This window comes from Schistocerca piceifrons, chromosome 7 (genome assembly GCF_021461385.2).
Source record: "Schistocerca piceifrons isolate TAMUIC-IGC-003096 chromosome 7, iqSchPice1.1, whole genome shotgun sequence".
Lineage (NCBI taxonomy): Eukaryota > Metazoa > Arthropoda > Insecta > Orthoptera > Acrididae > Schistocerca > Schistocerca piceifrons.
In genome coordinates this window covers 304,259,917-304,287,443 of record NC_060144.1, presented here as the reverse complement: position 1 = coordinate 304,287,443, position 27,527 = coordinate 304,259,917, and positions in this window count along the sequence as shown.

Sequence of the window (27,527 nt, the reverse complement as noted above, 5' to 3'; positions counted from 1 at the left end):
TCTCCTCAATACGACAAGATGCTTTAAACACCATTTACAATGAAGTAATTAAAAAAAACCAGAAATACTATGATTGCACATAGAAACCAGAATTACACCTTAATACATTAACACAAGCCAGATACTTTGTTGACTGAACCTGTGACCAAGAGACATTGTTAGTTAGGAAATTTTAAAAAAATAAAAATTTGTTTTGTTTACCTTCATATATATTGACGAAAAATACACTCTGATCATTACAACATCCCCGTTCGAACAGCATCGGCTGTGTAGCCCATCAGAAAAACTGCACACGACATGCTCACAACTAGTACTGCTATCGACCTCCCCTCAACAAGCACTGACTACCACAACTTCTGAACATGCACTGCCAGTGGAGGCGGCGGAATAAAACTCTTTGGCGCGATCTCTGGCGCTGTGACTCAGTGTAGCCACCTTTCAATATGTATACCACAATAAAAAATTTGGGTTCTTCAACTCCGCCTTACGTAAAACGTTATTCGTATCATCTACTGTTCAAGATTTGAAGAGGATGAAAAAAACAGCCAATCAGTTGCAAACCGCAAGTTCATTTAGCCCTCGACCTAGGTTTCGATATTTATAAAAATACCTTCTTCGGGAAGAGCGGGCCTTACAAATGTGTATAAACGGTTACAAATCAGTTTTACATACATCACAAAAAATTAATAATAGGGAAATATTTGTGAGGTAAGCCTACACACTTGGTACATCACAGGGTTGTAATTTACGTAAGCTGAAGCCGAGCAGCTCTTGTCATACACAAAATTCATGTAAAAACCAGATACAACACATGCCAAGGCATAAAACAGCAGCTAGATTAAATTCAGCGTACGTCAAACTAAATTCGCAAATATATGCGCCCATTGGTAAAGACTCTTGTCTACATAAAATTATTAAGTACACTCCTGGAAATTGAAAAAAGAACACATTGACACCGGAGTGTCAGACCCACCATACTTGCTCCGGACACTGCGAGAGGGCTGTACAAGCAACGATCACACGCACGGCACAGCGGACACACCAGGAACCGCGGTGTTGGACGTCGAATGGCGCTAGCTGCGCAGTATTTGTGCACCGCCGCCGTCAGTGTCAGCCAGTTTGCCGTGGCATACGGAGCTCCATCGCAGTCTTTAACACTGGTAGCATGCCGCGACAGCGTGGACGTGAACCGTATGTGCAGTTGACGGACTTTGAGCGAGGGCGTATAGTGGGCATGCGGGAGGCCGGGTGGACGTACCGCCGAATTGCTCAACACGTGGGGCGTGAGGTCTCCACAGTACATCGATGTTGTCGCCAGTGGTCGGCGGAAGGTGCACGTGCCCGTCGACCTGGGACCGGACCGCAGCGACGCACGGATGCACGCCAAGACCGTAGGATCCTACGCAGTGCCGTAGGGGACCACACCGCCACTTCCCAGCAAATTAGGGACACTGTTGCTCCTGGGGTATCGGCGAGGACCATTCGCAAGCGTCTCCATGAAGCTGGGCTATGGTCCCGCACACCGTTAGGCCGTCTTCCGCTCATGCCCCAACATCGTGCAGCCCGCCTCCAGTGGTGTCGCGACAGGCGTGAATGGAGGGACGAATGGAGACGTGTCGTCTTCAGCGATGAGAGTCGCTTCTGCCTTGGTGCCAATGATGGTCGTATGCGTGTTTGGCGCCGTGCAGGTGAGCGCCAGAATCAGGACTGCTTACGACCGAGGCACACAGGGCCAACACCTGGCATCATGGTGTGGGGAGCGATCTCCTACACTGGCCGTACACCACTGGCGATCGTCGAGGGGACACTGAATAGTGCACGGTACATCCAAACCGTCATCGAACCCATCGTTCTACCATTCCTAGACCGGCAAGGGAACTTGCTGTTCCAGCAGGACAATACACGTTCGCATGTATCCCGTGCCACCCAACGTGCTCGAGAAGGTGTAAGTCAACTACCCTGGCCAGCAAGATCTCTGGATCTGTCCCCCATTGAGCATGTTTGGGACTGGATGAAGCGTCGTCTCACGCGGTCTGCACGTCCAGCACGAACGCTGGTCCAACTGAGGCGCCAGGTGGAAATGGCATGGCAAGCCGTTCCACAGGACTACATCCAGCATCTCTATGATCGTCTCCATGGGAGAATAGCAGCCTGTATTGCTGCGAAAGGTGGATATACACTGTACTAGTGCCGACATTGTGCATGCTCTGTTGCCTGTGTCTATGTGCCTGTGCTTCTGTCAGTGTGATCATGTGATGTATCTGACCCCAGGAATGTGTCAATAAAGTTTCCCCTTCCTGGGACAATGAATTCACGGTGTTCTTATTTCAATTTCCAGGAGTGTATTTGCATAACGTAAGTATTCATCATGCCAGAGACAAAGCCCAACTGTTTAAAGGTACAGGCTCAAGTGATAAGGAAAAACTGGGAAACAGAGTGCACTAAACACATGCACGAAGAACTACTCCATGCTTCTTTTAAGCAACAGCATTTTACATTAAAATAAGAATGAGAATTTCTTTTACAAGGAAACTAATAATGCAATAAACTTACAGGTATACATTACGTATAAAATCTCTAACACATATGCTGACAAAGCAATGCCGTACGTAAACTCAGCATGCAGTAGCTCGGGTCCTGCTTTCAGAGGACCACTGTCACAAATGCGTGACAAAAGAAGAACAAATATGAACTAAAATATCACCAAAAAGAGGAACTTCCGCTTAACATTACGGAAGCTTAAGCCCGATCGTAAATGGTATAGGGAGTGCTCACCACAAAATATCTACGCACTTACAAGCGAAACTCAACGAATCTTTTACTTTTCACAGTAATTTTCCCGCAAAAAATAGTCAAGCTATGATTAATAACATGGATACGCTCAAATGCACTCTTTATTCTAGTTTGTTGTCCTTTGACACTGCAAGCTTGTACACGAACATTCCTATTGATGCGACACTTGTAATCATAGAAAAGAACCAATAGCTGCATAAAAAGTTAAATGAGATGTAAATCACAGAACTGACAAGGAAGTTAAAGACAGGGTTAAAATACAATTATTTTACTTTTAACTGTAAATTATATGTTCATTCTGTCGGCCTTGTGATGAATAGTCCCTTAGCTGGAATGCTTGCTGACATTTCCATTAACTCCCCTGAAGATGGCTTCTTCAAAACGAATTCAGAAATAGTGAGTGAAGTTCTGTTTTATGCGCGTTATGTACACGACTTATTTTTTGCATTTGATGGAGCTGACCAAGAACTGAATTTATTAGTTGACACGAGGAAATTAAATTTACAAAAGAAATTCAAAATGAGAACTGTGATCTAAATTTCCTTGAACTTGTAATTTCCTCACTATATTTTGTTTCTGTATGAAGTTTAACCCAACTTTATCTCACACTCAATAAAATCTACATATTGGCAAAAGCTATGTTCCCACAAACTGTTATCCAATTAAACCCATATGCTAAACTTTGACTACACAGAACGTAGTATGAACTGAACTGTGACTTATTTGAATCCAAGTTACCTTCATGTTGAATGTGCAACTGTAGTAAAATAATTATCTGGCCCTAATAAAAATTTCCATTTACCTCATGTCTTTACAACATTGCTGTAGATTTCTCGAAAGCACAACAGCAAACAGCAAGCAGGTAGCGGCTAACCTAGATTTCTGTTTCTAAATACATCTTCAAACTGTTCCATGTGGTAACGCGTAATGATAAACAGTGGGAAGGGGAGAGTAAATACTCCTATGGAATGATATTCCAAGACAACGATTTTAAAATGAAGTATATATTTGAAAAGATAGTAGTATTTCGCGTTCTCGTCGCAAATAACATAGATGTGAATAATACTATGCTAAACAAAGTGAACAATGATTTAAAGAGAGTATGATGTTAATATAGATTTTCTATAAAAACCAAACAGCTTAATCAGTCAATATGCTAATGCATGACTCAGGGAAGTTGTGAGGTGTTTCTTTCAGCTCTGAGCAAGTTAACTAGCTGACAATAATCAATCCTAGCTGAGCAATGCTGCAGTCTTGCCTTAAACTCCTTTCTTCAAATATAATAACATTACCCAAAATAAATATTCTCTTCGCTTTCATATATTTATCTTTGTCATCCTTCGTGTTCTTTAACATCTATCTTCCTTCATATAACAGATACCATCACAAGTCAACACAGCACTACTGAATACGTCCATTACCCACTACACTTCAACTGCGAATGGTATCGGACTCTGCGGAGACAAAGACTATGCCACAACAAGACCAAAGATTGTTTAACAGTAACGTAACTTGCTCTTTCTCTCTGATGTGCTCATCGATAACATACGAAAACTAAAATGACATGACCACCTTACATATCTTCCACTTTCCCCCAGTAGAATTTTGTACAAAGGTTATTTCAGATAGGAATGAGACGAGGACAAAACTCTAAACATGGATAGGAACATATAAAACATATTCAAACACAAAGAGGAAAAGTAATTTTAAGAGAATATGAGTTACAGAACTGTAAGTGAAAGTTTATACAAAATTCAAGAACATTTGAATGCTTAATCAGTCGAATTCACCGCTGAAAGGAAATCAATTTTTTATATGAGAACGTTCTGCACAGGGATATTTTGAAAGTTTGTTTGTGACATTTTGTACTTCAGTAGTACTGGTGATCTACACTGTTTTGGTAGGCCACAGGAAGTAGGTCAGAATGTCTACATCACACAAGGCCTACGTTTCTGAAGCACAGTCTCACATGGCAGTAGGAATTTGCACGATGGAAGCAGGTAGAAGATTGTCCAAGTCACAAACGACCGAACTTTTTTTATGTGGAAGCGGACTCAGTGAGATTAAACACAGTTCTTAGCTGAGAACCACTGAAACGCACAAACAGTAAAATGTCGTAGTATCTGCTTGAAATAGACTGTAGATCCATTGATAACTCCAAAGCTATCTTGTAATATCGAAGATTTCCTTTCGAAAGTCAGTTGCAGCTTGTATCAGTGAAGTATGCCAACATCTGGCAGAATATTTCGATATAATCAGTAGGCACATTTCTTCTATTCTGTTAGGTCTCATTCATTTGTGGTGAATGGTCAATCAGTTACAATATGTTACATTTACAATATACAGTTACCTACATTGAGACAAGGGTAATAAGATTTTACATCGTTGTATATATGGAATGCAGATGTAATGCAATGGCAACAACAGATTTGTATGTCTACAAAAAAACTAAGAAAAAATAGTATCATGGTTTTACAATAATGTATTACAGAAAGATCAGATAAGTAAATCATATGAAAAGTGTACAGTAACAGGCACGATAATAGTTATAATATCTGTACAGAATGACGCCACAAAAGGTTCAAAATCTATTCAAATAAATGTTTGTGTGGACATCGGTGAAATACTCAAAAGTATAGAGAGTAATGTAGAAAGATACAGAAGGTTAGTGCCCACACAAAAAAAATAGACACGTAAGAAGAAAACAGAAATATATATTTAGGGAAAAACATGGATTAGGGAGTAACCAAGGTCTGCATAAAACAATACTTAATGCAGAATGAGATTTTCACTCTGCAGCGGAGTGTGCGCTGATATGAAACTTCCTGGCGATTAAAACTGTGTGCCGGACCGAGACTCGAACTCGAGTTCGAACCCGAGTTCGTGTCTCTGTTCGGCACACAGTTTTAATCTGCCAGGAAGTTTCAGTACTTTATGCAGTCTGTGAGACGGCAGTTTATGATTCTGCCTAAAATGGTAAGTAATTAGCTTGCTATCTAGTTACATTTCATCCTTTAGTTCGTGCATATTCTAATCATTTTGCCTATAATTTCATCAGACATTCAACTAATACTGTATTCTTTGCTTCTTTCTGTCACATGTTTCATGTATCTCATAAATTCATATTGTTTAGCTCCACTGCCCTAAATAACCACCTGTCATATTTGCCAGACCTAGCCAGTTCTCATCTTTGCCCTACCTAATCATTTTATCTCACATACATCTTTGTAACCACTTCTTTGCTCTTTCTTACCTTTTTCTCTTTGCTTCCTCCTGACACATCTTTCGTGATTTCTTAAACATCTTTCATGATTCTTACACATCTTATTATATTAATGGCGCTGCATCATATAGAAACAATTTATACAGAGAATAAGTATTATAAAGAAACTCAATACATGACATAAGTGCAAAAGAAAATAGACTCTAAAAATCCCTTAAGTGAGAACAATGCATATTATTGTTACATTGTATGTAAATACAAGAAGCAAGTTGATCTGCAATGTAACACATATTAGTAGAAAAATAGATGCAAAAGAATCTTGTCTTATGCAATGGTGACAGAAAGAATAAAGAATAATGAAAAAAAGAAATACGTAATTATTAGTACCCACATACTTCCTGCCTATTGACGGTCCATGTAACACCTCGCTAGTGATTAATTTCATCTTCACTGCCAAGAATTTAAAATTTCCTAAACACATACACTATTATGACATCTTTTCGTACATATGTAAAGTTTATCAGTTAGACAAAATAAAGGCAGATTAGTTTTACTGAATTCAGTACAAGTTAAATTTTGAGAGCTTGTAACTACTAATCATATTCATTGTCGCCGCGTGGTAGTAGCCGAGCGGTCTAGGGCGCTGCAGTCACGGACTGTGCGGCTGGTCCCGGCGGAGGTTCGAGTCCTCCCTCGGGCATGGGAGCGTGTGTTTGTCCTTAGGATAATTTAGGTTAAGTAGTGTGTAAGCTTAGGGACGGATGACCTTAGCACTTAAGTACCATAAATTTTCGCAGACATTTGAATATTTATTTACTGTCTTCGTCTCAATATAAACTTTAAATAACAATTCCCTTCTCCCTGCTTCATAGCTATTATCGCAAATATTGTAGTTCAGGAAACTCAACTTCACTAGCTCACAACATCCTGAAAAACTTCTTACATCAAAATACCTGTCACTCTTCTTCCCAGACAACAAAGTTATCACAGTTACCGGCTGTATATCTCACCAAAAGTGGTAGAAACTGTTATGTGTCTCTGTATTATCACAACTGTGTGTAGTCAAAAATATTTTTCAGGTGAACAACACGTTGCTGGTAACCTGTGTGAAGTCTCAGAACTGGTTTCAAAAAATACCGTCAATCTTCATTATATTAAAAATTATTTATTACTATTCAGATTCTAGAAGAAATTTCAAACTTCGTAGCAATTTGTTTAACGCACGCGTCGTGGCAGCAAAATCGCTCCAGTTGTTGCGCGATAAATGAAGTTCGTTGGTCGACAATAGTCGAATATTCCCATATCTCGTAAATAATGAATACTAAATACTCCCTGCTCTGTTTCATTAATTAGTTCTTGCACGTGAAACAGTCCATAGTCACACTTCATTAATAACGCTACAAGCAAAAAACCTTCATTAGAGCAGAACAGATGATGAAAAGAAAGTCTCCACAAAAATACAATTTACCTCGGACACAGATCATTTCCTTTAGACAACACAATCTTACCTTTAATAACCTGTAATTATTAATTGATCCTTCATGCACTTGCAATTCATCAGTATCACTATTATTTGCAAAATAGACTTTCCATTTGGACAACACAAGCATTGTCTCGTTAATCTGTATCTCTCATCAGAACTGGTACTAAATCTTTCATTTTCTAACTCAAGACTGCTACTGCTGTCTGTAAAAGTTATGGTGTTCAAAGTTGTGTACTTGTTTCGCCAATCTGTCTTTCACTTCCAAAAATTTCCTATTAGAAAATGTTTACTGAGAGCACAATTCATGGGACGATCAGTAAGATGTTCCAGATATTTCTAAAATGGCCCTGAGCACTATGGGACTCAACTGCTGTGGTCATCAGTCCCCTAGAACTTAGAACTACTTAAATCTAATTAACCTAAGGACATCACACACCCATGCCCGAGGCAGGATTCGAACCTGCGACCGTAGCAGCAGCGCGGCTCCGGACTGGAGCGCCTAGAACCGCACGGCCACCACGGCCGGCAGATATTTCTACAAATGATCAAAGCTTAGTGCTGTAGTAGCGGTATATTTTGTGTGATGTGGCTCGTTATTTACTACCGTTCTGTAGTACATTCCTGTTACGTATGTGCCACAGTCGAACTTAAACGAAAATGCCGGTTTTTTTGCTCTACATCTTTCGGTAACAGGGTCAAATATTTATTAAATGCGAGTGATTCTTCATTTTAACCCTTGTTTTAACCAGGTCAAGTTTTGTTACTGTCATGAAATGCTTGTGATCAAAGTTTTCAGTTTGTCAGTATCGGAATGTACTTTTTCGCCAATACGATACATTCTTAATTACACCTATCAAGTCACTAAAAATACTTGCAACATATTTAGGTTAGGACAGTAGACGTTCCTTGCACCTATCGACTAAAGGATGATCAGAGAAGACGAGTGTATCAAGAAACTGAAAACTAATTAATACCCAGCTCGGGAAGGCATCGTACGCCAACTGATGTATCCAAAAAGTATAATGGATCCTCTACCTACATTTGAACGTAATAAATTGTATGGAATTCAAATTGTTACTTCTTTTCGTAATTATTTTGCTTCAATGCTCAGTATAATCGCACGTGGGCTGTTCATTAGCTATAAGTGCATTTTAGTATAAGAAGATGATCACATAAGGTCTATGAATGACATGTAACAGTAACTGTAAGCTTTCTGTATGCACGGAACTTCGCTGGTATGTCACCTAGGCCGTCCACTGTATCGACTGCGAGAGAAACAGTTCCCTAGCGAAAAGTCACCTAAATTCCACACATAAACATACCGAAAATACCAGAACATGAATAAGAAAGATCAAGATCATCGAACTTGGATTTTCTTTCACCATGTGCAAGCTGTTGTTCCATAAGTCTTACATGGCCGTATGAAACCTGTTTCAAAGCATCAAGTTTCTTTATACGTGAAGAACAAACTAGAGAAGGGTTATCTGAGTTGTGGCATAGGTTACTCGAAATGATACCTGTTTGTTCGTGTTCTTTACAGGCTGGGATAGCCAGATGTTCGATTTCATGTTCTCCATGAGTTGCGATGATATGGGATATAACATTATTTTCTTTGGGACTTTTTTTTACATTGTCATTGCTCGAATTTGTTTAATTGTTTTTTGCTCGTGTCGACTAATGTTGTTTGTTAACGGACAAAGCTATTCTTTTTGTTCATCAGAATTTAGTGTCAGGTCGCTAATTTCTTCTACCGTTGTGTTGGCACTCGGAACTACAGTGCTGGTTTTAGCTAACAATCCGTCCTTGTCGTTACGCTGGCTAGTTTCCAAGTTTTTGTTTTCTGTTTCAAGATCACGTAATCTTGTTGCAAAATTGTTAATTATTGGTAGAAGGTCATTTTTAATATCTTCCCTAATCTCAACTGATACATTTTGTACTTTTAGTTTCATTCCTTCCTGTGATTTTCTGTTCTTTTCCTGTGATTTCCTTTCTTCATCTTGTATTTCTCTGTTCTCTTTCTGTGTTTCGTCGATTTTCTTATTCAATTCATGTTGTATTTCTTTAAGCATATAATTCTTGAAAATTTGTTGGATTCGCGCAGTGTGTCTCCATGTAACTGCTCACTGAAGATGATGTGTGTTGCGTTCGTTCAAAAGACACTGACGCAGAATCTGATTTGATGTGTCTCTTACCTGTCGTCGTAAAGTTTCATAAGACTGTGGCGACTTTAGTACGCTTTAGTACGCTAGGAGACATGCTCGTGAAGATGGAAAAGAGCATTTCATCTTGTATTTCTTTAAGCATTTCTTTAAGCATGTGATTCTTGAAAATTTGTTGGATTCGCGCAGTGTGTCTCCATATAACTGCTCATTGAAGGTGATGTGTGTTGCGTTCGTTCAAAAGACACTGACGCAGAATCTGATTTGATGTGTCTATTACCTGTCGTTGTAAAGTTTCACAGGACTGTGGCGACTTTAGTACGCTTTAGAACGCTAGGAGACATGCTCGTGAAGATGGAAAAGAGCATTTCATGCTGATTTCAAATATGTATAGTTTATGAGCATCATCATTTTCCGTGCGTTGTAAAACTGAGGTTGAACGTGATGTTGAAAAGGGCCACGGCCATCTGTCAGTTTGAATTGCGTCAGAATATGTGATGCATTATTTTGTCCTTTCGTCTTTTCCGTCGTTAGTTACACATCGTTAACACAGGTGTATTCTGGAAGGCACTGACTCCCACAGCCAAAGTACAGGCATGTCTAGAAGGCTATAGTTCGAATGTTAACAAAGATCTAAGAATATATGATTTCGAAATTTCCTACGCTTGTGGTTTTATAGTTATTGTATGTTGTTTAGTTTCTGTGTGTGTGTTTCCTGTGCTACAAATGCCGAGAGTAAAGAATTTTAGCCCCAAAAGAAAGTTTCGCAGCAACCAGTTCCAAACACGTCGAATAATACACATCAGTTGCTTCAAAAGTCGCCTGAGGAAACTGTGTCTACAGGCATTGCTTCTAGATGTAAACTTTCGCTTTATTAATGTAATAAGAACAAGCCTAGTAGTATCGTGAGCAGCAATAACGACAGAAATGTTATTTTGAACCTAAATCTGCTGTCAATACTTTTGAAGAGCGCAGTGAAATGTAAGTATTGCAATTGTGACGATAGTATTGACGTTCCTGAGAACATATCAGCAAGGAAAGGTCTCTCAAGTCGGTCAGTAATTGCCTGTAACTCGTGTAAGATGCACAGTGATAACAATGACATCTCTGTAACTGTTAGTCGACACTGCACTGTAAATATTCAGCTTGCTTGTGCAATTGGAAGGGGAAGGACAGCTGCCCAGACTTTTTGTGCAGTGTTGGATTTGTCTCCACCTCCACTGAGGTTTGACAGATACAGTAAATTAATAAATAATGCTTTATGTTGTGTAAGTGAACATTCAATGAAAAGAGCAGCAGAACAAGAAGTAGCCCTCTCTGAGAATACAGACATTGTTGCAGCATCTGATGGATCTTGGCAGAAGAGAGGTCATGCTCCTCTAAATGGGGTTGTAACTGCCACATTTATTGAAACTGTTAAGATACTAGATTATGAATGTCTTGCAAAGCATTGCCAGAGTTGTTCAAGTAAATTTATTGGCAACCATGTTTGTGTAACGAACTTTGATGGCTCAAGTGGAAAAATGGAAACGAAAGGAGTCCTAAACATTTTTAGAAGATTAGAGGTCAGTCGTGGTGTAAAGTACATTGGCTACCTTGGGCATAGAGACTGTAAAGGAGATACTACTGTTGTTAATGACAGAACATATAGGGACTCTCTGATAGAAAAGCTTGCATGTATTGGGAATGTACAAAAAAGAATGGGAGCTCGGCTGAGAAAATTATTTAAAGATTTCAGTGGGAAAAAATTTTCAGACGGATAACACATATGTGGTCCAGATAGTCTCACAAAAAGTGAAATTGATTCTTTGACTCAATATTATGGACTAGCAATAAGGAGAAATGTAGAAGATTTGGAGAACATGAGACGAGCTGTTTGGGCAACATGGTTTCACAGAGTGCCAACAGATGAAAGCCCACAGCATTGTTTGTGTCCAAAAGGGGATGATTCGTGGTGCAAGTACTGGTTGAGCAATGCTACAGGTAGACAATATACCCACAAGCATTCCTTACCACTTTCGGTAATGGAGGCAATTAGGCCTACATATAAGAAACTGGCAAAAAAAAATCTACTTAGAAAATGTATGCATGGTCTCTCTCAGAATGCAGATGAAAGTTTCAACGACTGTATATGGGAGAGAATACCCAAAACTGCATTTTGTTGGGCTGGCAGTGCTGAAGGTTGGTGTAATGGATGCAGTAATAACATTAAATGATGGTGCAATTTCAAGGATCAATGTTACGAAGAAATTGAACATCCAGAAGAGAAGTAATATGGCTTCAGCCCTAACTGCTGTTGATAATCGGCGGGTAACCGAAGTAGAGACGGCTGCAGAAGCTGCTATCGAGGAGTCAAGAATAAAGGAAAGAATGAAGAGGAAGAATATGAAGGATAAGGAAACAGGAGGACAACTGGAGTATGCAGCTGGAACGCTCTAAACGAGCATAGTGTTATGTTAATAAATCTATTAATCTTATTTTGCGATTTAACGAAAATTTGAATTTTCATCGTTCGGGTACACTTTACTATTAAATGACTGAAGTTAAGCTCACAAAAATTGGTACAGATAATTAGAATGACCACCTCTACCTCCCTTGCCTACTATTTCCTGAAAATTTTTAATATGATGATGATGATGTCGGTGATATTTGAGCTACATTTTTTAATATTTTTTGTAGTAAAGTAAATTACTTGTCTTTTTCACAGATCAGCACCAGGGAAGGAAATTGGAGGCACTGAAAGGTCTCTGTTGGATTCCTTTCATGTTAATTTCTTAAATCTGTTGTCATTTACGGCATAAGTTCCTCGTCTAAATTTACTGTGGCGTTTCTGACTATCTGGGAGGAGACTGAGTAGTGGAACGTGTTACTTTTACATATAAACAAGAACGATCTGTCACACTACTACACTTTAAAACACAGTTTATATGTAATTCATGTCACACAGTCTCATACGGAACCTACATCCGCTTTCTTTTATATACTGCATATGATAAGATACTGTCATTCCCATTCCCTTCTGTGTGAGAGGATGAATGAGCAAATGTATTTCTAGTTGCATGCTTGAGGGTAGCAGACAAGCCTGTCTGCTAGAGAACAGTAGGACCAACGTCGGAACAGGTAGCCTACTCTTTCTAAAACCAGAGAGGTTTCTATCCTTAGTATGGTCCTGTCTGTCCCTTGTCATGTTGGTATAGGAAGCTGCCTCTCTGGCCACTTCCGTTTGTATTTGTGAGCCACCCTCAGGAAGGGACCACGGCAGTCTGTCCGCGGCGAGCGTCTGAAGTGGTAAGATCTCCAGCTAAGCGCGTGTCTGCTAAGTCCGTAGGACAATGGATTTCTTAAGTTCAGCCTAACTGAAAATTTAATCACCTTTATTTCAGGTTTAGCTCTAAAATATCGAATCTTATCTTAAATTGCATCGCAGTGTAATTCGAGTGTGAAGTTCAGAATATATTCCGGTAGTTGCTTTGTCACTACTTTGTGAGTAAAGTGGAACCACGTGTTGATCAGTAACTCTAACTAAGTTCATCAATGTTAAATGGGAATGTGCGTGAGATTATGACGTCTCGGTTTGACAATATTTTTCAATATAGCAACTTTTCTTTATGTTCAACCCACGTGGGGTGTACTTTGTGAGACCAGTACCACGTGCTTATACAAATGTTTGACCCATCAGGTTAATAGTAAGACGATAGTAACCAGTTCGAGGTTTTTCTTTCGTAAATTGCTTTTCGATCTAATTTATTTTAATTACCAAAATTATTGTGGAGTTACACTCTTTGTGTAAACCAAGTTGACAACGTGAAGCATGTGGTGTAATCATCAAAGTAGTCCTCAGCTATTCTTTTTGGGAAGATTTCACAGAGAGTTAGTATGAATTAGTATACCAGTGTGTGGTAATTACATGACGGACAGGATTGTGCTATGAACATAACTTCTTTGGGTGAAAATTGAATCGGTTGGTTGTGGTTAATTTCCTCTTGCATATGTTTCAACGTTCTTCGTGTGTTATTTTATGAATGCGGTGTTGTATGCAGTCTCCCAATCTTGGCTCCATATTTGATGTGTTCCGTAAGATTACAATCTCACATTTTTACAATCCTAAATATATATATATTTTTTTTAAAATTATGAATTTGGCCAGCTATGGACCGCATACAACTTAAGACTTATGGTGTTTCTTTTTCTTCCGTTCTTCCCAGTACTTCTTCATTTTCTCGCCAACTGCTCGTCTCTGCTCATCTGTCCACACTCTCTTGGGTCGAGGTTTTGGCGCATCTTCTTCAAAGTTTGCGTTTTCTATAAGTAGCCTAAAGTTATTCCTGTCATGTATTATTTCTTCTGTAGCACCTATTTTGTTGGCGTCTTTCTTTACTGCTTCCATCCATCCTACGGTGTTTTTCAGCTTACTAACGTAATTAAAAATTTTCTTTGTAATTCGTGTTTCTTCCATTCTTTTTAATTGTCCATAAAATTTTAGCCGTCTCTTCCTCATTGTGTCTGTGATCTTTTCTGTATTTTTGTATAGGTCTTCATGTCTCCTTTTAATCCACCTGTTTTCCTTGTTTTTCTCAGGACCTAGAATTTTTCTTAGTATTTTTCTCTCTCTTTTTTCTAGTTCTCTTAATTCGCCTTTCTTATTCAATGTTAGGCACTCTGATCCATATGTTGCTTCTGTCCTAATAACTGAATTATAATGTTTAATCTTTGCTTGTATGGATATTGATTTCTTATTGTAGTAGTTTTGTGTTAATTTATATGCAAATTCCAACTTTTTTATTCTTTCTTTATTTGTCGTGTTATCCAGTCCATTGGCTTGGATCCACTCCCCCAGGTATTTGAATCTATCAACTCTTTTAATTTTTCCATACTTTGTTTTCATAAACTTTTCTGTATTATGTTTGTGTTCTATATACTTGGTTTTTTCGTAGGATATTTTTAGCCCAGTCTTTTCAGCAATCTCGTGTAACATATCAAGCACAACTGTTGCGTCTGTTCGGTTTTCAGTTATCAATGCCATATCATCCGCAAAGGCTAAACATTTTACTTCAAATTTGTTCTTTCCTTGGCCCATGCTTATACCCTTTGTGCCTCTGTTTTTTAATGTGTTTTCCCATGTTTTTACTACTTTATCTAAAACCAAGTTAAAGAGAATTGGGGACAGTCCGTCACCTTGTCGAACTCCTGTTTCGATTTTGAATGGTTCAGAAATTTCGCCTTGAAACTTAATTCTTGATGTTGTATCTGTGAGCGTTTGTTCAACAAGTCTTCTGGTGTTTTCATCTATCCCTGATTCATAAAGTATCTGGAATAGTGTTTGTCTGTCAACTGAGTCGTAGGCCTTCTTGAAGTCTATGAAAGTAACTACTGTATTTTTATTTTGTATAGCTCTCACTCTCAAAATTGTTTTTAAATTAAGAATCTGTTCTGCACATGATCTACCTTTTCTAAATCCTGCTTGATAATCTCCTATATTAGGTCCTGCTTGTTCCTCTATTCTATTTAAAAGTGCTTTAGAAAGTATTTTGTATGTCACTGGTAACAAGGATATGCCCCTGTAGTTGTTGGTGTCTGTTTTATCTCCTTTTTATGGAGAGGGCGGATCAATGCTTGTTTCCAGTCACTGGGTATGATTCCTTTTGTCCAAATGTCTTTAATTACTTTGTGAATTTTCTGACATGCGGATAAGCCCCCTAGTTTCCACATTTCTGCCACTATCCCATCCTCACCTGGTGCTTTGTTATTCTTCAATGCTTTGATAATCTTTTCTATTTCTTCTACTGTAGGTGGTTCCGACGGTGGATTTTCATGTTGTGGTTTTTGAAATTGTAACCTGTCATTAGGCTCCTCACAATTTAATAGATTTTCAAAGTATTCAGCTAAGATTTGGCAGTTCTCTTTATTGCTTAAAACCATTTTTCCATTTTTATCTTTAAAATGTAAACTTGGTGACTGGAATCCTGTTAAAACTTCTCTGAAAGTCTTATAGAAGTCTCTAGTGTTGTTCCTTTTGAAATCAGAATCCATTTCTTCTAATCTGTCTTTGTCATATTTTCTTTTCACTGATCTGATGATTTTTGCTGTCTTTTTCCTTTCCTCCTTAAACTCTTCCCAGTATTCGTGTTTCTTATTGCTGTTCCATTTTTTCCATGCCTTTAGTCGATTGTCAATTGCTTCATCACACAGCTCATTCCACCATCTGTGTTTTGGTATTCTTCGTGGCTGTCCCATTTCTTTAACTGACTCTATCATTGTTCCTTTAATTTCTTCCCAATTATACATTTTTCTTGTGTTTAGTATATGACAGAATTTGTCCTGCTTTTGCAGGAGAAATTTAGTGTTTACTCTTGGAAATCTTCTTGGTTTTGGTTTAGGTTTGTTTGGTTGGAACATGGTCTTTATTTCTGTCAGATAATGATCTGAGTCTATTTTTAGGCCCTTCCTCACTCTGACATCCAAGATTTCCTTGTAGTTGCGAGTCGTTATTGCCACATGGTCCAACTGATATTCACCTTGATTTGCATTAGGTGATACCCACGTTTTTTTCTTTCTTGCAAGTTTCCTGAAACATGTCGACATTAATTTTAGATTAAACTGTTTACAAAAATCTATAAGTCTTTCCCCATTTCTGTTGGTTCTTGCATGTGCTGGATAATCTCCAACTACTGATTTAAATTTTATTTCTTTGCCAACTTGTGCATTAAAGTCTCCCACTAAAATTTTTATATGTTCTTTTGGTAATATGGATGTTTCGTGTTCAAGCATTTCCCAGAAATCTTCCACTTTGTCAACATTTGTTCTGTTATGTTGGTTAATAGGTGCATGTGCATTTATAATAGTGTAGCGTTTATTGCCTGACTTGAACGTCAGAAAAGAAATTCGTTCTGATGGGGAGCTAAAATCAGTTATTGATTCCGTAAGTTGCTGTTTGACCATAAATGCGGTCCCTAATATAGTCGTATTATTGGAATTTTTAATGGCTGGTTTTCCTTTGTAGATCCTGTATCCACCTGATTCAAATGCATTTTCATCCAGATACCTTGTTTCTTGAAGAGCTAATATAAGTATGTTGCGTTGATTGAGAGCGTCCGTTAGGTGTTTTAGTTTTCCAACTGTCATAAGTGTGTTGATATTCAGAGTCCCCAGTAGATGTTTCTTCTTGGGTCTTATCTTTGAAGAAGTACTCGGAAGCTCCGACGCTTCCTTACATGATGTTCTAGGCTCTCCAGAATCCAAAGGCCTAGTTGCACCGCCATGAATAGCGATGGAAGATTGGTTACTTCCTGGAGTAGTTTCCATTTTGAAATTTACCATCATGTCTTAGGTTAAAGTCTGGTTTGGGGAAAGGTAGTTGAACCTTTCGATGATAAAAATTCAAGCATTTAGCTTAGAATTATAAGTGAGCCCGCCACTAACATGTGGGACAGACGCCTTTTGCAGCCGCCCACTGTGGGAACAGACGCTACAGTCTGGTGCTTTTATACAAAAGCCTGCCTCTTCCGCCAGTTCCGCCGTTCTGATGATCTTCATCGCCGCCTTCACTGCCGTTGAGGTCTTCACCGTTTCCCTGGCTAGGGACCCTCACGGGGTACTATCACCCGGGCCAGGTGAACCAAGGTTTTTTAACGAGGTGTTATATATATGTATATATATATCACCGGTTGTCGTATGACTACTAAAAGATTATAATTAATGTTAGTCTGGTTGGGAATTTGGTAAGCTAGACTGGATACCTGGTGAAACAGTTGCGCAGTAATGCAAAGTTAACTTCCCCAGACAGCTCACAGCTTTTAAACCGCTTTTATTGTTTATCAGTACCGCTTTCATAGCAAATTAAAGCAACAACATTACACATGGCGACCCTGTTCTGTGATTCCACTAGACTCTGGAATCTCTGAAACGTTAGATTGCGAGCGTTGTATAATCTTAATTTTTTTTCCCCGCAGTGCTCAAACAACTTCTGCGTTGTTTCTGAGCAGACTTTCAAAAGATTCAAGGCGTTGTTGAGCGGCAATGTGCTGTTTGTCTTGTTTTGTTTTCTACATTTGTGTGTTTTATATGTATGTGTTTTTTTTCTCACTTGTAAATTGCACTGACTTCGATCAAAGATATACATTTGTTTTGCGTGTGAAAAAGTGCATACTAGGTTGGGTACCTTTCGTGTGACTGTCGTAAATTTTAGGGGATACATTTATTTTGATTAGTGTGTCGCGAACCGGGTATAAATTGAACTAATGCAGACACGTAACCAAGCTAAAAGTAGGCGGTCCAACAACTTAAGCAACATGGTCCAAGGGGACAATTTGATTTCGAATATTAACGGGTCGGACGGTTCCGAAAATGCAAAACAGGACGAACGGGCTCACATCAGAGCCAGAAATTAATTTGCCTCCAACTAACCAAATTGATTTGGCAGAACTCATGAAAGCCTTATTGCAACAAAATAAAGAAAACGCAGATAAAACTGAAAAATCGATCCGAGAGCTAGGCGAACAAATGACGTAGAAATCTGAAAAATCGATCCGCGAGCTAGACGAACAAATGATGCAGAAATCTGAAAAATCGATCCGCGAGCTAGGCGAACAAATGACGCAGAAATCTGAAAAATCGATCCGCAAGCTAGGCGAACAAATAGAGGAAAAACTAATCCAGCAGACAAATAAAGTCGACAAGTCGATGCAAAGAGTGTCCGATGATATCTCACATAGAATAAACAATCTGGCAAGTGAAATAAAAAAGTGATATTATGAAAGAATTAGGCCGTACATTTGAACAAATCGATAATAGCCTGCAAGCCTTAAAACAGGGCAAGTGGAGTCGCGATGCGGAATCGAAAGAGAGCGAAGAACAGCTACTTAGGAATTTCCAAGCGCTGAGAGAAGAATGCCAAAGGGAATGCCAGCAGGTAGCAAGTAGAACAATTGAAGCAGACCGGGACGGAGGACAACAGACAAATACATGATAAGATTGCGGCATTAGTGTACATCGTAGGCACGATGAAGGTGACAGAGAGCGATAACAATACTACACAGGTAGCGGTCACAGAGACCGAAGAAGTGCGTTCGCTTCTTAGATTTGAGAAGGGACAGTTCGAAGTGAACAGGCGGCACAAAGCTGTAACAGGCGAATTACAAGAACGCGTGGCGCATCTGGAAAGCCGCATTGGGTGTGATTCCGAACTCGCCAATAGCACTAAAAATAGCCGTACGAACAGTGCAGAGAGGGACTCCGGCCACGAGGGAGATTTTGACGACAGGGAAGAATGTATTTTGAGGGGCAGACATGAGAAAAATAGAAACATTCAAGGGCCTCGCCGGGAGGAAATGTGGGGATTTGATTTCAAACATTTCCTTACAGTGAGAAAGTTTGAGATATTTCGAAATTAGCAAAAAGGAATACATCCACGAGCATGGCTCGAGCAATTTGAATTCTGTCTTCCCCCCGACTGGGCAAGTTCACATAAGATAGAATATATGTGTGGCTATTTGGAAGGCGAACCGGCGATTCGCATGAGGTCGGCAGCGCGTCACTGTAACTGCACTCGGGAGTTTCGACAAGCCTTTCTGTCCGCCTATTGGTCGGAAGCGGCACAAGATAGGGTCAACCATGGCATAATTATGCTGCCAAATTTGAACCAGTCTGGTGTCGGCAGCCCAGCACGCCTATTCGAACACATGCTACAGGCAAATCAATTTCTATACGACCCATACTGGCCTGCGGAACTAATTAGGATATGCATCACCGAATTGCCGATGCACTTGCGCCACGTCATTCTTGCGGGACGATGCAAAGAGGACGTGGAAACGTTTAAGACACTTCTCCAAGAGTTGGAATATAATACAGCAGAATGCCCGCCCAATCAGGCACAAAGTTATTACGGGGCACAGAAGCGCGACCGCAGTCGTGGCCGTAGTACTAATCAACGGCGTGACTGGTCGTCGCGACACGAACGGAACAATAATCGGGACCGGCCGTATAGAAACTGGGGTAATAGTCGCGAACACAGGTGGAACAACGGAAATGATCGAGGACGTGGACAGGATCGTGAACGCAACAGTTACGGCAACCAGAATCGATATTACGGTGAACACAGTGGGAATGGGACTGTAGGCGGAGCACCTCATGATGTTGAAATTCGGCCGGCTAACCCTAGACATAATCCAGCAAACGGAAATGAACAAAACCGGCAATGACAAACGATCAGCGCAGAAGGCGCCCAATCGGAACAAATGATCGACATGGCAAATGAGTGCATACGGTATGTAGAGAGGGAAGATATTAGAGAGGATTTGTTGCAAGAAACTACGAGTGCTAAAATTTCGGGAATAAATCCAGTCGTGACAGTTGCAGTATACAAAATACGTTTTAAGTGTGTCATTGACACTGGAAGCCCTTTCTCCATAGTGAGCGAGACAGCATTTCAAAAATGCGAAGGGACTGGGACTTGGCCCGTTTTTCAATTGCGAGGAATAAAGGTGAAGGGCGCAATCTACGGTAAGAGCGTAGAAATCCGAAGGCAGACTCGGCTTAATTTTACCTGCCAGGGAAGAGAGTTTGAGTACAACTTCTTTGTGCTCCCAATGCTGAATGTGGCAATGATTTTAGGAAATGACTTCATGAATACCCACCATGCAGTAATTGACATAGGTGGAGGAGTAATGACAGTTCAAGTTGGGGATCAGCCAATTAATTTAGTATTTGATGAATGCATATTACGTGCCGAGTCAGAAACTGGTTGCCTAAAATTTCAAGCTCAAACCGAGTCGCAACCCAGACTGGAGCTACTCGTGAACTATGTAAGTGAGTCGTGCTCTACGTCTGGTGAGCAGGGGAGAGATGTTGGTTTTGATGATGCACTGAGAAAGAGCATCGCGGGTGTTAGAACCACGGGCAGGGAAAAGGAGAAATTGTATTGCCTACTTAGGAATCATGAACGGGTATTTTCTGAGACTCCGGGGGCGATTTTACTTACCAATTCAGAGTACGTGACCATCAGAAGTTTTCTGTTAGACCATACCCTATTCCCGTGGCGTGTAAAGCCCAGGTGGAGAAGGAAATAAACAAGATGTTAGAACAAGGAATAATTGAGCGGGCAGTAAGCTCGTACAACTCACCTTGCTTGTCGTATCAAAACGCGAAAGCTCGGTTCGTTCGTTACTAGACTCGAGACAGATGAACACAATTATTATGTCGGAAACGGACAGGCCTGAGAGCCTTAAGGAACTCTTACAACGTTTCCACGGGGTAAAGGTACTATCATCTGTCGACCTCCGTTCGAGTTTTTGGCAAATCGTGCTACAGTCATCTTGCAGATTATATACAGCGTTCCTGTGTTATGGAAATTGTTTCCAATTCCGGCGTCCCCCGTTCGGACTAAACGTCTCATCAGCTGCTTTTATAAGGGGATTAAATAGCATTTTGCCTGATGATTTGAAACAGCGAGTGACAATTTACGTGGATACATATTAATTGCGGAAAAGTCGTGGGAGGATCATATTGACGTTCTGAACAGACTACTGGATGTTTTTGAGAAGGCAGGTGTAACAGTCAACTTAGATAAGTCACAGTTAGGACGAGAGAACATAAAATTCGTAGGCCATATTGTCTCAGCAAATGGAATACAACCTGACCCGGAGAAAATTGCGGCGATAGCGGAGTGTGCAATGCCAACAAATAAAAAACAGCTTCGAGCATTCTTAGGCCTGTGTAATTTTTATAAGCGATTTATAAATTTTAGTGTACTTGGTACACCCCGTCTATGTGGACTAACAGGGAAGAACGCTTTGTGGGTCTGGGATCAAGAGGCACAGGATGAATTTGATAAATTGAAAAAGGCATTGGTAGAGGCTACAATCCTCGTGCATCCCGACCTGACACAAGAATTCTGTTTAATGACGGACAGTTCCTTGTCAGGATTAGGTGCGGTACTGTTTCAAACGGAAGGAAATGATGATATTACAACTTGGAAAACAATCTCGTTTGGGAACAGGGTACTCTCTCGATGTGAAAAAAATTATTCCGTGACAGAACTCGAGGCTCTCGCGATAGTTTGGGCATTCTCAAAATTTAGGTATTTCTTATTTGGGAGGACCACCAGGGTATACACCGACCATCGTGCACTCCAATTTCTTATGAGCACAAAAATCACGCATGGGAGACTAGGACGCTGGGCACTATACCTACAGGAATATAATTTCACTGTAGAATACATTCCGGGACAGAAAAATGTAATTGCTGACGCTTTATCGCGCATTCCTATAGGTTTGGTTCACACAGAAGAAGGGGAACTCGGTGAAAACATTTTTAGCATTCTGTACTTACAGAATGTAGCGTTCGAGAACTTTGTTACCACCTCTTTAGGGAGTATAGCGGACGAACAGGATAAGGACGCAGTATTGAAAGATATAAAGAAGAAGTGGGAGGACAAGGAGAATGTAGGAATACGCCATTACTACTTAGTGCGCAATAGGATACTATTGAAGAAACGAGCCCCGAACGACTCCAGATGGGTGTTGGTATTTCCGGAAGATCTCGTAAACAAAATTATATGGTACATACATTTGAGTTATGGTCACTTCGGAGCACAGAAATGTTGTGAAAAACTGAAGGAGACATGCTATTTTAATAACATGCTACGGCGTATTCGTTGTGACTTAGAGTGTGCGGACCTTTTCAGCGAGCAAAGGCGGCCACAGTGACGTATGCTGCATCATTGCACCCGATAATACCTAGCAAACTTTGTGACCTCGCGGCCGTGGATCTATTTCGGCCACTAATACGAACTAAAGCAGGTTTTGCATATGTTTTCGTAGCGGTGGAGCTAACCTCCAAGTTTGTGTGTCTGACTCCGTTGAGGCGAGCCACAGGAAGGGCAGTGGCAACTGCATTTGCAAAGCAGTTTCTGCATGAAGTTGGGCGTGTGAAAAGGGTTATCTCTGATAATGCACCACAATTTAGATCGCAATACTGGCAGCGGATGCTTCGAAGGCGAAGAATTAAACCTATATATCTATTTCACCCCTGTTCGAACCCCAGTGACGGTATTATGCGTGAATTAGGAAAATTATGTAGGTTATACTGCAGTCGTGATCACCGATCGTGGGACATACACTTAAAAGGATTTCAGAACATAATTAATGAGTTGCCTAATACGTCAACAAAGCTTCCGCCAATCACTGTGCTAAAAAACAAGGAGCCCCGAGCAAAATCAAAGAGGTGGTGCCTTGGCCACTAGAGCCGAGACTACCCCGGAACGAAATTGTTGACTTTGCTTTACGCAACATCAAGCGTGTAGCAGAACCAGAGTCAAGGCATATAAGAAAAACGTGAGAAAAACAGTGTTTCATGTAGGACAAAAAGTTCTTATCGGGTCACAAGCTGTCTAACAAACGGTCAGGTGTCTGCAAGAAATTTTTAATCTCTTTAACGACCCGTATCGGAAGGAAGATTCCCCATGAAAACGCCATAGAAGTTGAATCTCTTCGACCGAAGAAATCAAAAGGGCTACACCATGTGTCAAACGTAAAACCATACATTGAGTAGAAAGGACAGTGAGGAGTAGAGAGGATGGTGAAGAGAAACAATTGATTAGTTTACATTTTTGATACATGCATTTTGAATAATATGTTGGTAAAAATATTGATAAAGATGTTTCTATGTGATTGATTGATGTTTTTAGTTTTTTTTCTTTCCTTGTGCAATTAGGATTTAGGTTGGTTCAAATGTGAAGATAAAAGGTTTCTTTGTGAACGAGTGAAATGCTGTTTATGTTTTTTTTGTGTAAATTGAAAAGAGTCGCTCCTGAGAGAAGCAAGATCTGTGTTGAATTAATGCAAAACTCAGGGGAATATCCGATCTGTGGGTATTATGGGTCTGGCAAACCCAGGTCCCCAGCTGTTAGTAGCCTTGTTTCCGATTTTCTGCTTTCAGTGCTACTATCTATCTATTACTATTCTATATCTGTCAGTATAAATGAGGATCTCTTACTATAGTATGTGTGCTGTGAGTATTTTAAGATAGGAGAAGTCTGAGAAAGGAATGAGTAAGTTTGGAATCTTGAAAACAGGATGCGATAATACGATTGTTTAACCAATGGCTTCCCAATATGCGCTAATATGTTAATATTGATGATATATGTCTTTTTTGTTCTTTATAGCTGAGTATGTAAAGTGCTGTCTGTGGATTTCGTCAGTATATTGATTCCCTTCAAGGTGAAAGAAGAATTGTGGTTTGTGTAATTTACGTGGCCCTGAAATATTATTGTGGTAGTCAAATACGAGCAGTTTTTCAGCAAATGGAGAATGGAACAGAAATATGGATCCTTTTTGTAGTCTTGACTGATGTTGAGCCAGAGCCTAAAAAATTATTCTGCTTTCATACTTGTCCTAGAAAAGTGACGTTTATGTGTTTTGCTGATGCTGTGAGCATTACAGCTTACTGTTTTCGCTGGTGCGGGATGCACTGTAGCCTATGTGAGTTGAACTGAAGAAATGTCCCTCTTGAAGGTAGTGGAATATTAAATAATTTTGGTTATGGGACCGAAGGAAAGCTTGGTTTAAGGTAATAAGAATGAAGCAAAACATCTGTCATTTAAACTACGGGAGGATTCGGATCTTTTGTGTGTGGTGTAAGTTCAATATGTTAAGATGAAACTGTTTTACAGAATAGAGGTGACCACAATTTTGCCATGCATGAGAAATGAATCCAGAATGACCACCACAGGCGAAATAACTGATTTGGAAGCGAAAGGTAACTTAAAGAAGGAACGAAATGGGTAAGAAAATGTAGTATAACCTGTATAATGAAAATATTCTTACCCTTCTCAGAGTCATCTGTGTGATTAATTCTTGTGATAACGTAATTTTAGATGAAATTGTCTTACTGTTTTATGTATAATGTATGTATGTATGATTAATGTATAATTGCGAGTCTCTTATCAGGTGTGTGAACTGGTATAAATGTTTTGGCGTGTAAATAACCTTTGTTCTTTTTACTGTGTATGTTTAAGGAAAGTTTCTCCATATTTATCATGTGACAAGACGTATGCCGCGAGCGTCAGGAAGAGGACGAATTAGAACAATGTTGTAGTGGTATAAACACTGTGCTGAAGTAGCATTGAAGTAGCTTGTTGGGTTAACTAGTAGTGGATTGAAGTAAAATTTTGAGTAATGCATGTTTATGGGTAGTTAGTTTGTAGAATAGACAACAGGTGCGCATGTGTGTGTGTAAATAACATGTGAACCCCATGCTGTCCTGACCTATACTTGCACAAGGCATAATCCCATTCATTTTAGTGAATTAATAAGTAGCATTTGATTTATTAAAATGCAAGTGAACCACGTTAGTGATGTGGATTTAGATATTATATTGTCAGTTCATTTAATTTTTTTTTTTTATACTGTCATTTAACTTTTATTTTTATATTGTCGATTCATGTAACTTTTTTATTTTAAAAAAAGTATCACTTTTGTTCTTAAAAATTGTGAAAGACAATACTAAGCGGTATTATGTATGACATTTTGTAATCTCATAATTATGATGAACAATTTTTGTGAATGCAGTTGAGAACGTGAAAGCGAACCGGCTAAACTCTTACGAGACAGCGGGAGCAGCGAGGAGGAGGACTAGTTGTAAACAGGCGGGTTTCCCAGCAGGACACACTGTCAACCGGGCCACTTCGGGAGCGTGGTCGACAACAAAAGAAGGGGACGGCACAAATACTTTCCCTTGCACCCGGCGCTAACGGCTGGCCGCACTAGTGCGACCCTTCGTGGAGGCGATGACCTGAGATGGCCGAGCGGTCCACCACGCGGAAATCCATCTGCTGGCAACGCACCACACGCAAGCGACCGTGACGAAATGGCCGCGGTGAAACGACAGAAGACAGGGGATAAAGGGGCGTGGAGCCTTTTGACACATACTGTCCAGAGAAACTGGCAGACTTCAACGACGCCTATCAACATTTCCTGGCGGATGCCCACTGTCAAGCGACAGTAAATCATGGTTCGATGTTCTCTGGTCGCTAAGGGTGGCAGAAAGAAGAGCCATTAAGTGTCATCCTTGCCCAAGAATATCAACCTGGGGTGTCAAACGAGGATACCGCACAAATTTGACAACACAAACATGGAACCAAATCGAGATGTACGTGACACGAGCCACCAAGAGAAACTTCATGAGAGGGCAGAGACGGCGGGATTGCACGCAACAGATGGACAAAAAAAAACCCTACTGACAGCTGCGGCGACGAACCCCCCCCGCCCACCCTTATGTTGTGCCTCGGAACAGTGGAACTACTGAGTGTGTCAGTGAACAGTGATTATACGGATCTTAGTCCAATGCATATACGTGTGTTTCTGTCAGAGAAACTTTGACTCGTGTGTTTTGCAGGGGTTCTATTTATTGGTGTTTTTTTTAGACGTTGACTCTTGTACTTTCAGAGCTGTTTTATTTATCAATGTTTGTTTTTGTGTGATGTATTAGATTTGTCATATTTTGTTTCGTAAATTCATTGCTGTGGCATTGCTTCGTTTATCAGTCAGATAACTTTTCATTCTCATTGGACTGTGATCGATTAGCCTTTGCATGAGGCATATTTATAGTGAGGAACCCCATAAGGGTAACAATCACATAATTAATTGTGGTTTCAGTATAACGACACAGTGATCATTGTTTGCTAATTAACTGAAATATAGTAGAGTGATTAAATTAGTGCCACAAATTTATTTTAATTCTACAAATTATTAGTTTTATAAGATATAGAATTTCTTTGTGATAACCACTTTGTAAAACATGTTTTTTTTCTCCTATCACTTTTTTTTTGCTTTTGCGGTTTGTGCATTGTAATGTTCTGCTTTATAATACTGATGTTATTTTCATGTTCTCTTTTAATTGCTGTGCCACCTTTGCTATTTTCATAAATTTTACTTGTTAATAAACAGTCATAAATTATCCTGTGATCAGTTGGCTCTTGCAATGAGCAAATACTGGTGAACTCCATAAGGGTAACAACCAGAAATTGTTTTCATATTAATGACACAGGGACCATTGTTTTTACTTGCTGACCGAATTAGGTCTACACGATCTTTTAAATAGGTGTCACAGATTGTGTTCTTTTTCTGTTTGAAACTGGTAGATTTTAAAGATTTGTTGAAATTATTGTGTTTTAGCAAGTAGCTGGTGACCTTTTGCCTTTTCTTTACATTTTTGGTATAAGTTGGGTGTGAGAAGACTGCTTGGGAATGTCCTAGCATGGCCAGAAAATCTCCTGCACAGTCTTTTCCCGGATCGTTGGGGTTATGAAAGGTCTCTGGTGGATTCCTTTCATGTTAATTTCTTAAATCTGTCGTCATTTACGGCATAAATTCCTCGTCTAAATTTATTGTGGCGTTTCTATCTGGGAGGAGTCTGAGTAGTGGAACATGTTACTTTCACATATAAACAAGAACGATGTGTCACACTACTACACTTTAAAACACAGTTTATATGTAATTCATGTCACACAGTCTCATACGGAACCTACATCCGCTTTCTTTTATACTGCATATGATAAGATACTGTCATTCCCATTCCCTTCTGTGTGAGAGGATGAATGAGCAAATGTATTTCTAGTTGCATGCTTGAGGGTAGCAGACAAGCCTGTCTGCTAGAGAACAGTAGGACCAATGTCGGAACAGGTAGCCTACGCTTGCTAAAAGCAGGGAGGTTTCTATCCCTAGTATGGCCCTGTCTGTCCCTTGTCATGTTGGTATAGGAAGCTGCCTCTCTGGCCACTTCCGTTTGTATTTGTGAGCCACCCTCAGGAAGGGACCGCGGCAGTCTGTCCGCGGCGAGCGTCTGAAGTGGTAAGATCTCCAGCTAAGCGCGTGTC